This window comes from Mandrillus leucophaeus, unplaced genomic scaffold (assembly GCF_000951045.1).
Source record: "Mandrillus leucophaeus isolate KB7577 unplaced genomic scaffold, Mleu.le_1.0 Scaffold1423, whole genome shotgun sequence".
NCBI classification, from domain to species: domain Eukaryota; kingdom Metazoa; phylum Chordata; class Mammalia; order Primates; family Cercopithecidae; genus Mandrillus; species Mandrillus leucophaeus.
The window spans coordinates 78,448-93,398 of record NW_012101392.1 but is presented as its reverse complement, the minus strand read 5'-3'; positions in this window follow the sequence as shown (position 1 = coordinate 93,398).

Here is a 14,951-nt window from a genome sequence, read left to right as displayed (position 1 = left end):
GCGTTCTAGGAAAACGCTGTCTTATATGTGTATTTATTTCACAGAGATAAAGGGTATTCTACGTTTCCAAGTTTGGAAACTCTCTCTTGAGTTGTCTGCAAAGGGATATTAATTGGCTCCCAGAGGCCAGTGGTGAGCAAGCAAATGTCTTCCGTTGAAAACTGGAGAGAAACGTTCTGAGCACCTGCTTTGTGATGTGTGTATTCATCTCATAGAGTTAAATCATTCTTTGATTGAACAATTTGAAATCACTGTTTCTATGAAATCTGAGGAAGGACGTTTGGGAACGCTCCTTAGAATATGTAGAAAAAAATATCCTCAGATAAAATCCAGAAGGAAGCTTTCTGTGAAACTGCTATGTGTCGTGTGAATTCCTCTCACTCAATTAAGGTTCCCTTTTCATTGACCAGTTCTCTAACACTGTTTATGTTTAGCGTTCAAAGGGATATTCAGAAGCACTTTGAGATTTAAGGTGAAAAAGGAAATATGTTCAGATAGAAACTGGAGAGAAGTTTTAAGAGGAACTGATATGTGACGTGTGCATTCCACTCACAGTGTTATACCTCCCTTCTCATACAGCATCGGGGAAACCCTTTTGGAGGAAAAGGTACCAAGGGGTATTAGGGGGCATATTGATGAATATGGTGAAAAGGTAAATAGCCTCAGACTAAAACTGGAAAGAAGCTTTCTGTGAAACTGCTCTGTGATATGTGTATTCTTCTCACATAGTTAAAGCTTTCTTTACATTACACAGCTTGGAAACTCTGTCATGGATGGATCTGTGAAGGGACATTCCGGAGAATATTCTGGACTCTGGTGAAAAAGGACTTATCTTCAGATAAAAACAGGAAAGAAGCTTTCTGTGAATTTGCTTTTTGCTATGTTTATTCATCTCACATTGATAAAGCTTTCTTTACATTACACAGCTTGGAAACTCTGTCACGGATGGATCTGTGAAGGGACATTCGGGAGTACATTCAAGCCTATGCTGAAAATGGAAATATCTTCAGATAAAAAATGAAGAGAAGCTTTCTGAGAAACTGCTTTGTGACGTGTGCATTCCACTCAGGGAGTTATACGTCTTTTCTCATAAGGCAGTGTTTGAACACTGTTCCTGTAAAACCGAAAAAGTGATATTACAGAGCGCATTGAAGACTATGGCAAAAAGTGAAATATCCTCAAATAACACCCAAAAAGAAACATTCCTAGAAACTGCTCTGTGATATGTGCTTTCATTTCACAGAGTTAAAGCTTACTCTACATTGCCCAGTTTGGAAACTCTGTCTTTGAGGAATCTGCAATGGGATATTATGTGGCTACCGGAGGCCTTTGGTGAGCAAGGAATCGTCTTCCGTTGAAAACTGGAGAGAAGCTTTCTGAGCAGCTGCTTTGTGATGTGTGTATTATTCTCATAGAGTTAAATCATTCTTTGGATTGAAGAGTTTGAAATCACTGTTTCTGTGGAACCTGAGAAAGGACATTTGGGAATGCTCTTTAGAATATGTTGAAAATGAAATACCCTCAGATAAAAAACAGAAGGAATCTTTCTGGGAGACTGCTCTGTTTAGTCTGCGAAGAGATATTCAGGAACGCTATGAGGCTAATGGTGAAAACGGAAATATCTTCAGATAGAAACTAGAGGGAAGCTTTCCAAGGAGCTGCTTTGTGACGTGTGCATTCCACTCACAGTGCTATACCTCTCTTCTCATACAGCATTGGAGAAAACCTTTCTGTGATATGGCTCTGTGATATGAGTATTCATCTCACACAGATAAAGTGTTCTCTACATTATGGAGCTTGGAAACTCTGTCAGGGATGGATCCATGAAGGGACATTCGGGAGCACATTCAGGACAGTGATGAAAAAGGAAATATCTTCAAATAAAAATGGGAAAGAATCTTTCTGTGAATCTGCTTTTTGCTATGTTTATTCATCTCACATAGATAAAGCTTTCTTTACATTACACAGCTTGGAAACTCCGTCATGGATGGATCCGCTGAGGGATATTTGGGATCACATTCGGGCCAATGGTGAAAAAGGAAATATCATCAGATAAAAGCTGGAGAGAAGCTTTCTGAGAAACTGCTTGGTGATGTGTGCCTTCTGCTCAGGGTGTTACACCTTTCTTCTCATAAGGCACTGTTTGAACACAGTTCCTGTAAAACTAAAAAAGTGATATTCAGAACACATTGAGGACTATGGTGAATAGTGAAATGTCATCAAGTAAAACCCGGAAAGAAGCATTCCAAGAAACTGCTCTCTGACATGTTCATTCTTTTAACAGAGGTAAAGCTTACTCTACATTTCCGAGTTTGGAAATTCTGTCTTTTAGGATTCTGCGAAGGGATATTAAGTGGCAATCGGAGGCCTCTGGCAAGCAAGGAAATGTCTTCCATTGAAAATTGAAGAGAAGCTTTCTGAGCAGCTGCCTTGTGATGTCTGGATTATTCTCATAGAGTTAAATCATTCTTTGGATTGAAGAGTTTGAAATCACTGTTTCTGGGGAACCTGAGAAAGGACATTTGGGAACGCTCTTTAGAATATGTTGAAAAAGAAATACCCTCAGATAAAAAACAGAAGGGAACATTCTGTGAGACTGCTCTGTGTCATGTGAATTCCAATCACACTGTTCAGCTTCTCTTCTCATTGAGCAGTATTCTAACACTGTTTTTCCTTAGTTTGTGAAGGGATATTCGGGAGTGCCTTGAGGCTTATGGTGAAAACGGAAATATTTTCAGATACAAACTGGAGAGAAGCTTTCTGAGGAGCTGCTTTGTGATGTGTGCACTCCACTCACAGAATTATACCTTTCTTCTCATAGAGGATTGGGGAATCTCTTTTGGAGAAAAAGTTACCATTGGACATTCGGGAGTATATGGATCCCTATGGTTAAAAAAGAAATATCATCAGACAAAAACTGGAAAGAAGCTTTCTGTGAAACTGCTTTTGTGATAGATATTCTTATTGATCTCATATAGATAAAACCTTTTTATATTACACAGTTAGGAAAGTTCGTCATGGATGGATCCATGAAGGGACATTCGGGAGCACATTCAGGCCTATGGTGAAAAAGGAAATATCTTCAGATAAGAACAGGAGAGAAACTCTGAGAAACTGCTTTGCAATGTGTGCATTCCACTCAGGTAGTTATACTTGTTTTCTCATAAGGCAGTGTTTGAACACTGTTCTTGTAATACCGAAAAAGTGATATTTCGGAGAGCTTTAAAGACTATGGTCAAAAGTGAACTATCCTCAAATAAAACCCAGAAAGAGGCGCTCCAAGGAAATACTCTCTTATATGTGCATTTATTTCACAGAGATAAAGCTTACTCTATGTTGCCCAGTTTGGAAACTCTCTCTTGAGGAATCTGCGAAGGGATAGTAAGTGACGCCCAGAGGCCTCTGGTGAGCTAGGAAATATCTTCTGATGGATACTGGAGAGAAGCTTTCTGAGCTACTGTTTTGTGATGTGTATATTCATCTCATAGAGTTAAACCATTCTTTGGATTGAGCAGTTTGAAATCACTGCGTCTGTGGAATCTGAGGAAGGACATTTGGGAATTCTCTTTAGAATATGGAGAAAGAAAGAAATATTCCAAGATAAAAACCAGAAGGGAGCTTTCTGTGAAACTGCTATGTCCTGTGAATTCCTCTCACTCAGTTAAGCTTCTCTTTTCATTGAGCTGTTTTCAACCACTGTTTATGTTTAGCATGTGAAGGCATATTCGGGAACGCTTTGAGGCTTATTGGGAAAAAGGAAATATGTTCAGATAGAAACTGGAGAGAAGCTTTCCGAGGATCTGCTTTGTGACGTGTGCATTCCACTCACAGTGTTACACCACTCTTCTCAGACAGCATCAGGGAAATCCTTTTGGGGGAGAAAGTACCAAGGGATATTCGGGGGCATATTAATGAGTATGGTGAAAAGGGAAACAGACGCAGACTAAAACTGGAAAGAAGCTTTCTGTGACACTGCTCTCTGATATCTGTATTCATCTCACATAGATACAGCTTTCTTTATATTACGCAGCTTGGAAACTCTGTCATGGACGGGTCCACGAAGGGACATTCGGGAGCACATTCAGGAGTATGGTGAAAAAGGAAATATCTTCAGATTAAACTGGAAAGAAGGTTTCTGTGAATCTGCTTTTTGCTATGTTTATTCATTTCACATTGATAAAACTTTCTTTACATTACGCAGCTTGGAAACTCTGTCATGGTCGGATCTACAAAGGGACATTCAGGAGTACATTCAGGCCTATGTTGAAAATGGAAATATCTTCAGATAAAAACTGGAGAGAAGCTCTCTGAGAAACTGCTTTGTAACGAGTGCATTCCACTCAGGGAGTTGTACCTCTTTTCTACTAAGGCAGTGTTTGAACACTGTTCCTGTAAAACCGAAAAAGTGATATTATGGAGCGCATTGAAGACTATGGTGAAAAGTAAAATATTCTCAAAGCAAAACCCAGAAAGAAGCTTTCCAAGAAACTGTTCTCTGATACGTGCATTCATTACAAAGAGTTAAAGTTTACTCTACATTTCCCAGTTTGGAAACTCTATCTTTGAGGAATCAGCGAAGGGATATTAAATGGATCCCAGAGGCCTCTTTGAGCAAGGAAATGTCTTCCATTGAAAACTGGAGAGAAGCTTTCTGAGCAGCTGCCTTGTGATGTCTGGATTATTCTCATAGAGTTAAATCATTCTTTGGATTGAAGAGTTTGAAATCACTGTTTCTGTGGAACCTGAGGGAGGACATTTGGGAACACTCTTTAGAATATGTTGAAAAAGAAATACCCTCAGATAAAAAACAGAAGGGAACATTCTGTGAGACTGCTCTGTGTTGTGTGAATTCCACTCACACTGTTCAGCTTCTCTTTTCATTGAGCAGTATTTTATCAGTGTTTTTCTTTTGTTTGTGAAGGGATATTCGGGAGCTCCTTGAGGCTTATGGTGAAAACGGAAATATTTTCAGATAAAAACTGGAAAGAAGCTTTCTGAGAAGCTGCTTTGTGATCTGTGCACTCCACTCACAGAATTATAAATTTCTTCTCATAGAGGATTAGGGAATCCCTTTTGGAGAAAAAGCTACCAAGGGACATTCGGGAGTATATGGATCCCTATGGTTAAAAAAGAAATATCATCAGACAAAAACAGGAAAAAAGCTTTCTGTGAAACCTGTCTCTTATACACATCTAGATGTGTATAAGAGACAGAATGGTGCCTGCGCTACAAAGTAACAATTTTCGCGGCGCGGGGGAAAAACAGGTGAAGAAAAGCAGGAAGAGCGCCATCTTTTATGAGGTATTGATACAAAAGAGAAACAACAAATCTAGGGAGGAGGTAGAAGGTGGAAAGGAATAGAGCTCGGGCATTTAATCATTAATTATTATTTGCTATGGCCGGGGCGCGCAGCTCCGGACAGTTAACCATTCTTTGGATTGAGCAGTTTGAAATCACTGTGTCTGTGGAATCTGAGGGAGGACGTTTGGGAATTCTCTTTAGAATATGGAGAAAGAAATATCCTCAGATAAAAACCAGAAGAGAGCTTTCTGTGAAACTGCTATGCCCTGTGAATTCCTCTCGCTCAGTTAAGCTTCTCTTTTCATTGAGCTGTTTTCAACCATTGTTTATATTTTGCGTGCGAAGGGATATTCGGGAGCGCTTTGAGGCTTATGGTGAAAAAGGAAATATGTTCAGATAGAAACTGGAGAGAAGCTTTAAGAGGAACTGTTTCATGACGTGTGCATTCCACTCACAGTATTATACGTCTACTCTCATACAGTATTGGGGAAACCCTTTTGGAGGAAAAGGTACCAATGGATATTTGAGGGCATATTGACGAATTTGGTGAAAAGGGAAATAACCTCAGACTAAAACAGGAAAGAAGTTTTCTGTGAAACTGCTCTGTGATATGTGTATTCATCTCTCACAGATAAAGCTTTCTTTACATTACACATTTTGGAAACTCTGTCATGAACGGATCCACGAAGGGACATTCAGGAGAACATTCTGGACTATTGTGAAAAAGCAAATATCTTCAGATAAAAACTGGAAAGAAGCTTTCTGTGGATCTGTTTTTTGCTGTGTTTATTCACCTCACCTTGATAAAGCTTTCTTTACATTTCACAGCTTGGAAACTCTGTCATGGACGGATCTGCAAAGGGACATTTGGGAGTACATTCAGGCCAATGTTGAAAATGGAAATATCTTCAGATAAAAACTGGAGAGAAGCTTTCTGAGAAACTGCTTTGTGATGCGTGCTTTCCACTCAGGGAGTTATGCCCCTTTTCTCATAAGGCAGTGTTTGAACACTGTTCCTGTAAAACCAAAAAAGTGATACTACGGAGTGCATTGAAGACTATGGCGAAAAGTGAAATATCCTCAAATAAAACCCAGAAAGAGACGTTCCAAGAAACTGCTCTGTGGTATCTGCATTCATTTCACAGAGTTAAAGTTTACTCCACATTGCCTACTTTGGAAACTCTGTCTTTGAGGAATCTGCGATGGGATATCATGTGGCTCCTGGAGACATGTGGTGAGCAAGGAAATGTCTACTGTTGAAAACTGGAGAGAAGCTTTTTGTGCAGCTGTTTTGTGATGTGTGTATTATTCTCATAGAGTTAAATCATTCTTTGCATTGAAGAGCTTGAAATCACTGTTTCTGTGGAACCTGAGAAAGGACATTTGGGAACTCTCTTTAGAATATGCTGAAAATAAATTCCCTCAGATAAAAAACAGAAGGAAGCTTTCTGGGAGACTGCTCTGTTTAGGCTGTGAAGGGATATAGGAGAGTGATATGAGGCTTATGATGAAAACGGAAATATCTTCAGATAGAAACTGGAGAGAAGCTTTCAGAGGAGCAGCTTTGTGACGTGTGCATTTCACTCACAGAGTTATACCTTTCTTTTCATAGAGGATTTGGGAATCCCTTTAGGAGAAAAAGCTACCAAGGGACATTCAGGAGTATATGTATGGTTATTGTGAGAAAGAAAATATCCTCAGACAAGAACTGGAAAGAAGCTTTCTGTGAAACTGCTTTGTGATATATATATTTATTCTCTCATACAGATAAAACTTTCTTTATATTAAGCTTGGAAACTCCATCATGGATGGATCCGTGAAGGGATATTCAGGAGCATATTCAGGAGCATGCCCGGAGGTCTGTGGTGAGCAAGGAAATGTCTTCCGTTGAAAACTGGAGAGATGCTTTATGAGTAACTGCTTTGTGATATGTGTATTCATCTCATGGAGTTAAATCATTCTTTGGATAGAGCAGTTTGAAATCCCTGTTTCTTTGGAACCTGTGAAAGGACATTTGGGAACGCTCTTTAGAATATGCTGAAAAAGAAATACCCTCAGATAGAAACCAGAAGTAAACTTTCTGTGAATCTGCTCTGGATTGTGTGAATTCCACTCGCACAGTTAAGCTTCTCTTTTCATTGAGCTGTATTGTCCCACTGTTTCTGTTTAGTCTGCGAAGGGATACTCGGAAGTGCTTTGTGGTTTATGGTGAAAATGGAAATAGCTTCAGATAGACACTGGAGAGAAGCTTTCCAAGGACTTGATTTGTGACGTGCGAATTCCACTCACTGAGTTATACTTATTTTCTCATAGAGCATTGGGGAATCCATTTTGGAGAAAAAGCTACCAAGGGACATTCGGTAGTATATAGACGGCTATGGTGAAAAAGGAAAAATGCTCAGACAAAAACTGGAAAGAAGCTTTCTGTGAAACTGCTTTGTGATAGATATATTTATTCATCTCACATAGATAAAACTTTCTTTAAATTATGCAGATTGGAAACTGCATCAAGGATGGATCCATGGAGGGACATCCGGGAGCACATATAATCTGTGAAGGGATTTTAAGTGGCGCCCGGAGGCTTGTGGTGAACAAGGAAACGTCTTCTGATGAAAACTGGAGAGAAGCTTTCCGAGCACTGCTTTCTGATGTGTGTATTCGTCTCGTAGATTTAAACCATTCTTTGGATTGAGTGGTTTGAAATCACTGTTTTTGTGGAATCTGAGGAAGGATATTTGGGAACGCTCCTTAGAACATGGAGAAAGAAATATCCTCAGGTAAAATCCAGAAGGAAGCTTTCTGTGAAACTGCTTGGTGTCGTCTTAATTCCTCTTGCTCAGTTAAGCCTCTCCTTTCATTGAGCAGTTTTCTAACCCTGTTTATGTTTAGCGTGCGAAGAAATATACAGGAGTTCCTTGAGGCTTATGGTGAAAAAGGAAATATGTTCAGACCAAAACTGGAGAGAAGCTTTCCGAAGAACTTCTTTGTATCGTGTGCATGCCACTCTTTTCATACAGCATCGGGAAAACACTTTTGGAGAAAGAGGTACCAAGTGATATTCAGGAGCATGTTGATGCTTATGGGGAAAAGGGAAATAGCCTCAGACAAAAACTGGAAAGAAGCTTTCTATGAAACTGCTCTGTGATATGTGTATTCATCTCACGTACATAAAGCTTTCTTTACATTACGCAGCTAGGAAACTCTGTCATGGATGGATCCGCTAAGGGACATTCGGGAGGACATTCAGGACTATGGTGAAAAAGGAAATATCTTCAGATAAAAATAGAAAGAAGCTTTCTGTGAATGTGCTTTTTGCCATGTTTATTCATCTCACATTGGTAAAGCTTGCTTTACATTATGCAGCTTGGAAACTCCGTCAAGGATGTATCCGTGAAGGGATATTCGGGATTACATTTGGGCCTATGGTGAAAAGGGAAAATCATCAGATAAAAACTGGAGAGAAGCTTTCTGAGAAACTGTTTGGTGATGTGTGCATTCCAGTAAGCGAGTTATACTTTTCTTCTCATAAGGCACTGTTTGAACACTGTTCCTGGAAAACTAAAAAAGTGATATTCGGAGCACATTGAAGACTATGGAGAAAAGTGAAATGTCCGCAAATAAAACCCGGAAGGAAACATTTCAAGAACCTGCTCTCTGACATGTCCATTCATTTCACAGAGTTAAAACTTACTCTACATTTTCCAGTTTGTAAAGTCTGTCTTTGAGGATTCTGTAAAGGGATGTTAAGTGGCAACCGGAGGCCTGTGGCGAGCAAGGAAATCTCTTCCGTTGAAAAATGGAGAGAAGCTTTCTGAGTAACTCTTTTATGATGTTTGTATTCACCTAATAGAGTTAAATCATTTTTTGGATTGAGCAGTTTGAAATCACTGTTTCTGTGGAATTTGAGAGAGGACATTTGGGAACACTGTTTAGAACATCCTGAAAAAGAAATAACCTCAGGTAGAAGCCAGAAGGAAGCTTTCTGTGAAACTGCTCTGTGTCGTGTGGATTCCACTCACACAGTTAGGCTTCTCTTTTCTTTCAGCAATATTCTAACAGTTTTTGTTTAGTCTGCAAAGGGATATTCGGGAGCGCTTTGAGGCTTATGGTGAAAAAGGAAATATCTTCGGATAGAAACTGGAGAGAAGCTTTCCAAGGAGCTGCTTTGTGACCTGTGCATTCCACTCACAGAACTATACCTTTCTTCTCATAGAGGATTGGGGAATCCCTTTTGGAGAAAAAGCTACCAAGGGACATTTGGGATTATATGGATGGCTATGGTGAAAAAGGAAATATCCTCAGACAAAAATTGGAAAGAAGATTTGTGTGAAACTGCTTTGTGATAGATACGTTTATTCATCTCACATAGATAAAACTTTCCTTATATTACGCAGTTTGGAAATTCCATCATGGACAGATCTGCAAAGGAGCGTTCGGGAGCACATTCAGGCCTATGGTGAAAAAAGAGATATCTTCATATAAAAACTGGATAGAAGCTTTCTGAGAAACTGCTTTGTAATGTGTGCATTCCACACAGGGAGTTATACCTCTTTTCTCATAAGACAGTGTTTGAACACTGTTCCTGTAAAATGGAAAAAGTAATACTTCAGAGTGCATGAAAGACCATGGTGAAAAGTGAAATAACCTGAAATAAAACCCAGAAGGAAGCGTTCCAAGAAACTGCTCTCTGACGTTTGCATTGATTTCAGAGAGTTAAAGCTTACTCTATATTTCTCAGTTTGGAAAGTCTGTCTTTGAGGATTCTGCAAAAGGATATTAAGTGGCTACCGGAGACCAGTGGTGAGCAAGGAAAAGCCTTTCGATGAAATCTGGAGAGAGGCTTTCTGAGCAACTGCTTTGTGATGTGAGTATGCGTCTCATAGAATTAAATCAATCTTTGGATTGAGTGGTTTGAAATCACTCTTTCTGTGGAACCTGAGAGGAACACTCTTATGAATATGCTGTAAAAGAAATACCCTGCAATAAAAACCAGAAGGAAGCTTTTTGTGAAACTGCTCTGTGTCATGTGAATTCCACTGGCACAGTTAACCTTCAGTTTTCAATGAGCAGTATTCTAAAACTGTTTTAGTTTAATCAGCTAAGGGATACTCGGCAGTGCTTTGAGGCTTATGGTGAAAATGGAAATATTTTCAGATAGAAACTGGAGAGAAGACTTCCGAGGAGCTGCTTTGTGATGAATGCATTCCACTCACAGAGTTATACCTTTCTTATCATAGAGGATTGGGGAATCCTTTTTGGAGAAAACGCTACAAGGAGACATTCGGAAGTATATGGATGGCCAAGGTGGAAAAGGAAATATCCTCAGACAAAAACTGAAAAGAATATTTCTGTGAAACTGCTTTGTGATAGATACGATTATTTACCTCACGTAGATAAAACTTTCTTTCTATTGCACAGTTTTGAAACGCCATCATGAATGGATTCACGAGGGACATTCGGGAGCACATTCAGGCCAATGTTGAAAAAGGAAATATCTTCAGATAAAAACTGGAGAGAAGCTTTCTGAGAAACTGCTTTCTGATGTGTGCATTCCACTCAGGGAGTTTTACCTCTTTTCTCATATGGCAGTGTTTGAACACTGTTCCTGTAAAACCAAAAAAGTGATATTACGGAGTGCATTGAAGACTATGGTGAAAAGTGAAATATCCTCAAATAAAACCCAGAAAGAAGCGTTCCAAGAAGCTGCTCTCTGATATGTGCATTTATTTCATAGAGTTAAAGCTTACTCTACGTTGCCCACTTTGGAAGCTCTGTCTCTGAGGAATCTGTGAAGGGATATTAAGTGGCGCTCGGTGGCTTGTGGTGAGCAAGGAAACATCTTCCGATGAAAACTGAAGAGAAGCTTTCTGAGCAACTGCTTTGTGATCTGTGCATTCATCTCGTAGAGTTAAACCATTCTTTGGATTGAGAAGTTTGAAATCACTGTTTTTGTGGAATCTGAGGAAGGATATTTGGGAACGCTCCTTAGAATATGGAGAAAGAAACATCCTCAGGTAAAATCCAGAAGGAAGCTTTCTGTGAAACTGCTTTGTGTTGTCTTAATTACTCTCACTCAGTTAAGCCTCTTTTTTCATTCAGTAGTTTTCTAACCCTGTTTATGTTTAGTGTGTGAAGGGATATTCGGGAGTGCTTTGAGGCTTATGATGAAAAAGGAAATATGTTCAGACCGAAACTGGAGAGAAGCTTTCCGAGGAACTGCTTTTTGACGTGTGCATTCCACTCACAATGTTATGCCTCTCTTCTAATACAGCATCAGGGAAACCCTTTTGGAGAAAACGGTATCAAGGGATATTTGGGAGCATATTGATGCATATGGAGAAAATTGGAAAGAAGCTTTCTGTGAAACTGTTCTGTGCTATGTGTATTCATCTCACATAGATAAAGCTTTCTTTACATTACGCTGCTTGGAAACTCTGTCATGGATGGATCCGCGAAGTGACATTCGGGAGCAAATGCAGGACTGTGGTGAAAAAGGAAATAACTCTGGATAAAAACTGGAAAGAAGATTTCTGTGGATATGCCTTTTGCAATATTTATTCATCTCACATAGATAAAGCTTTCTTTACCTTTTGCAGCTCGGAAACACTGTCATGAATGGATCGGCAAAGGGACATTCAGGAACACATTCAGGACTATGGGGAAAATTGAAATATCTTCAGACAAAAACTGGAGAAAAGCTTTCGGATAAACTGCTTTGTGATGTGTGCATTCCACTCAGGGTGTTATACCTCTTTTCTCATAAGGCAGTGTTTGAACACTGTTCCTGTAAAATCGAAAAAGTGATATTTCGCAGGGCATTGAGGACTAAGGCAAAAAGTGAAATATCCACAAATAAAACCCAGAAAGAAGCGTTCCAAGAAACTACTCTCTGATATGTGTTTTCATGTCACCGAGTTAAAACTTACTCTACATTGCCCAATTTGGATACTGCATCTTTGAGGAATCTGCAAAGGGACATTAAGTGGCACCCAGAGGCCTGTGATGAGCAAAGAAATGTCTTCCGTTGAAAACTAGAGAGAAGCTTTCTGAGTAACTGCTTTGTGATGTATATATTCATCTCATAGAGTTAAATCATTCTTTGAATTAAGCAGTTTGAAATCACTGTTTCTGTGGAACCTTAGAAAGGAAATTTGAGAACGCTCTTTAGAATATGCTGAAAAAGAAATACCTTCAGATAAAAACCAGAACCAAGCTTCCTGTGAAACTTCTCTGTGTTGTGTGAATTCCACTCGCCCAATTAAGCTTCACTTTTCATTGAGGAGTTTCCTAACACTGTTTATGTTTAGTGTGCATAGGGATATTCGGGAAAACTTTGAGGCTTATGGTGGAAAAGGAAATATGTTCTGATAGAAACTGGAGAGAAACTTTCCGAGGTGCTGCTTTTTGACGTGTGCATTCCACTCACAATGTTATACCTCGCTTCTCATACAGCATTTAGGAAACCCTTTCTGTGAAACTGTTCTTAGATGCGTGTATTCATCTCACATAGATAAATCTTTCTCTACATTTTGCAGCTTGGAAACTATGTCATGGATGAATCTGCAAAGGGACATTAGGGAGCACATTCAGGACTATGGTGAAAAAGGAAATATCTTCAGATAAAAACTGGAAAGAAGCTTTCTGTGAATCTGCTTTTTGCTGTGTTTATTCATCCCACATAGATAAACTTTCTTGATATTATGCAGTTTGGAAACTCCATCAAGGATGGATCCATGACAGGATATTCGAAAGCGCATTAAGGTCTATGGTGAAAAAGAAAATATATTCAGATAAAAACTATATTTCTCAGAAAACTGCTTTGTGAGAAACTGCTTTGTGATGTGTGTATTCCACTCAGGGAGTTATACCTCTTTTTTCATAAGGCAGTGTTTGAACACTGTGCCTGTAAAATGAAAAAGTGGTATTTGGGAGTGCATTGAAGACTATGGCAAAAAGTGATATATCCTCAAATAAAACCCAGAAAGAAGCATACCAAGAACCGCTCTTGGATATGTGCATTCATTTCACAGAGGTAAAGCTTACTCTACATTGCCCAGTTTGCAAATTCTGTCTTTCAGGAATCTGCGAAGGGATATTAAGTGGTGCCCGTTCGCCTGTGGTGACCAAGGAAATGTCTTCCATTGAAAACTGCAGAGAAGATTTCTGAGCAACTGCTTTGTGATGTGTGTATTCATCTCATAGAGTTAAATCATTCTTTGGATTGAGCAGTTTGAAATTGCTGCTTCTGTGGAATCTGAGGAGGGACATTTGGGAATGATCTTTGGAATATGGAGAAAGAAATATCCTCAGATAAAAACCAGAAGGAATCTTCCCGTGAAACTGCTGTGTGTCATGTGAATTCCTCTTGCTCAGTGAAGCTTCTCTCTTCGTGAACAGTTTTCTAACATTGTTCATGTTTTGCCTATAAAGGGATATATGGGAGCAGATTGAGGCTTATGGTGAAAAAGAAAATATGTTCAGACAGAAACTGGAGAGAAGCTTTCCGTGGAACTGCTTTGTGACGTGTGCATTACACTCACAGTGTTATAACTTTCTTCTCATACAGCATCGGGGAAACCCTTTCTGTGATACTGTTCTGTGATGTGTGTATTCATCTCACATAGATAAAGCTTTCTCTACATTATGCAACTTGGAAACTGTGTCATGGATGAATCCGCAAAGGGATATTCGGGAGCATATTCAGGACTATGTTGAAAAAGGAAATATCTTCAGATAAAAACTGGAAAGAAGCTTTCTGTGAATCTGCTTTTTGTTATGCTTATTCATCTCACATAGATAAAACTTTCTTTATACTATGCAGTTTGGAAACTGTGTCATGGACGAGTCCGCAAAGGGATATTATAAAGCGCATTCAGGCCTATGGTGAAAAAGGAAATTTCTTCAGGAAAAAACTGGAGAGAAGCTTTCTGAGAAACTGTTTTGTGATGCGTGCATTCCACTCAGTGAGTTATACCTCTTTTCTCATAAGGCAGTGTTTGAACAGGTTTCCTGTAAAACTGAAAAAGTGTTATTTCAGAGTTCATTGAAGACTCTGGCGAAAATTAAACTATCTTCAAATAAAATCCAGAAAGAAGCGTTCCAAGAAACTGCTCTCTGAGGTGTGCATTCATTTCAAAGAGATAAAGCTTACTCTATGTTTCTCAGTTCGGAAACTCTGTTTTTCATTAATCTGTAAACGGATATTAAGTGGCATCCGGAGGCTTGTAGTGAGCAAGGAAACGTCTTCTGAAGAAAACTGGAGAGAAGCTTTCTGTGCAACTGCTTTGTGATGTATGTATTCATCTCATAGTGTTAAACCATTCTTTGGATTGAGAAGTTTGAAATCACTGTTTTGGTAGAACATGAGAAAGGACATTTGGGAATGCTCTTAAGAATATGCTGAAAAAGGGGGGCGGAGCAAGATGGCTGAATAGGAACAGCTCCAGTTTCCAACTCCCAGCGCAAGCCACACAGAAGACCGGTGATTTCTGCATTTTCAACTGAGGTACTGGGTTCATCTCACTAGGGAGTGCCAGACAATCGGTGCTGGTCAGCTGCTGCAGCCCGACCAGCAAGAGCTGAAGCAGGGCGAGGCATCGCCTAACCTGGGACACGCAAGGGGAAAGGGAATCCCTTTTCCTAGCCAGGGG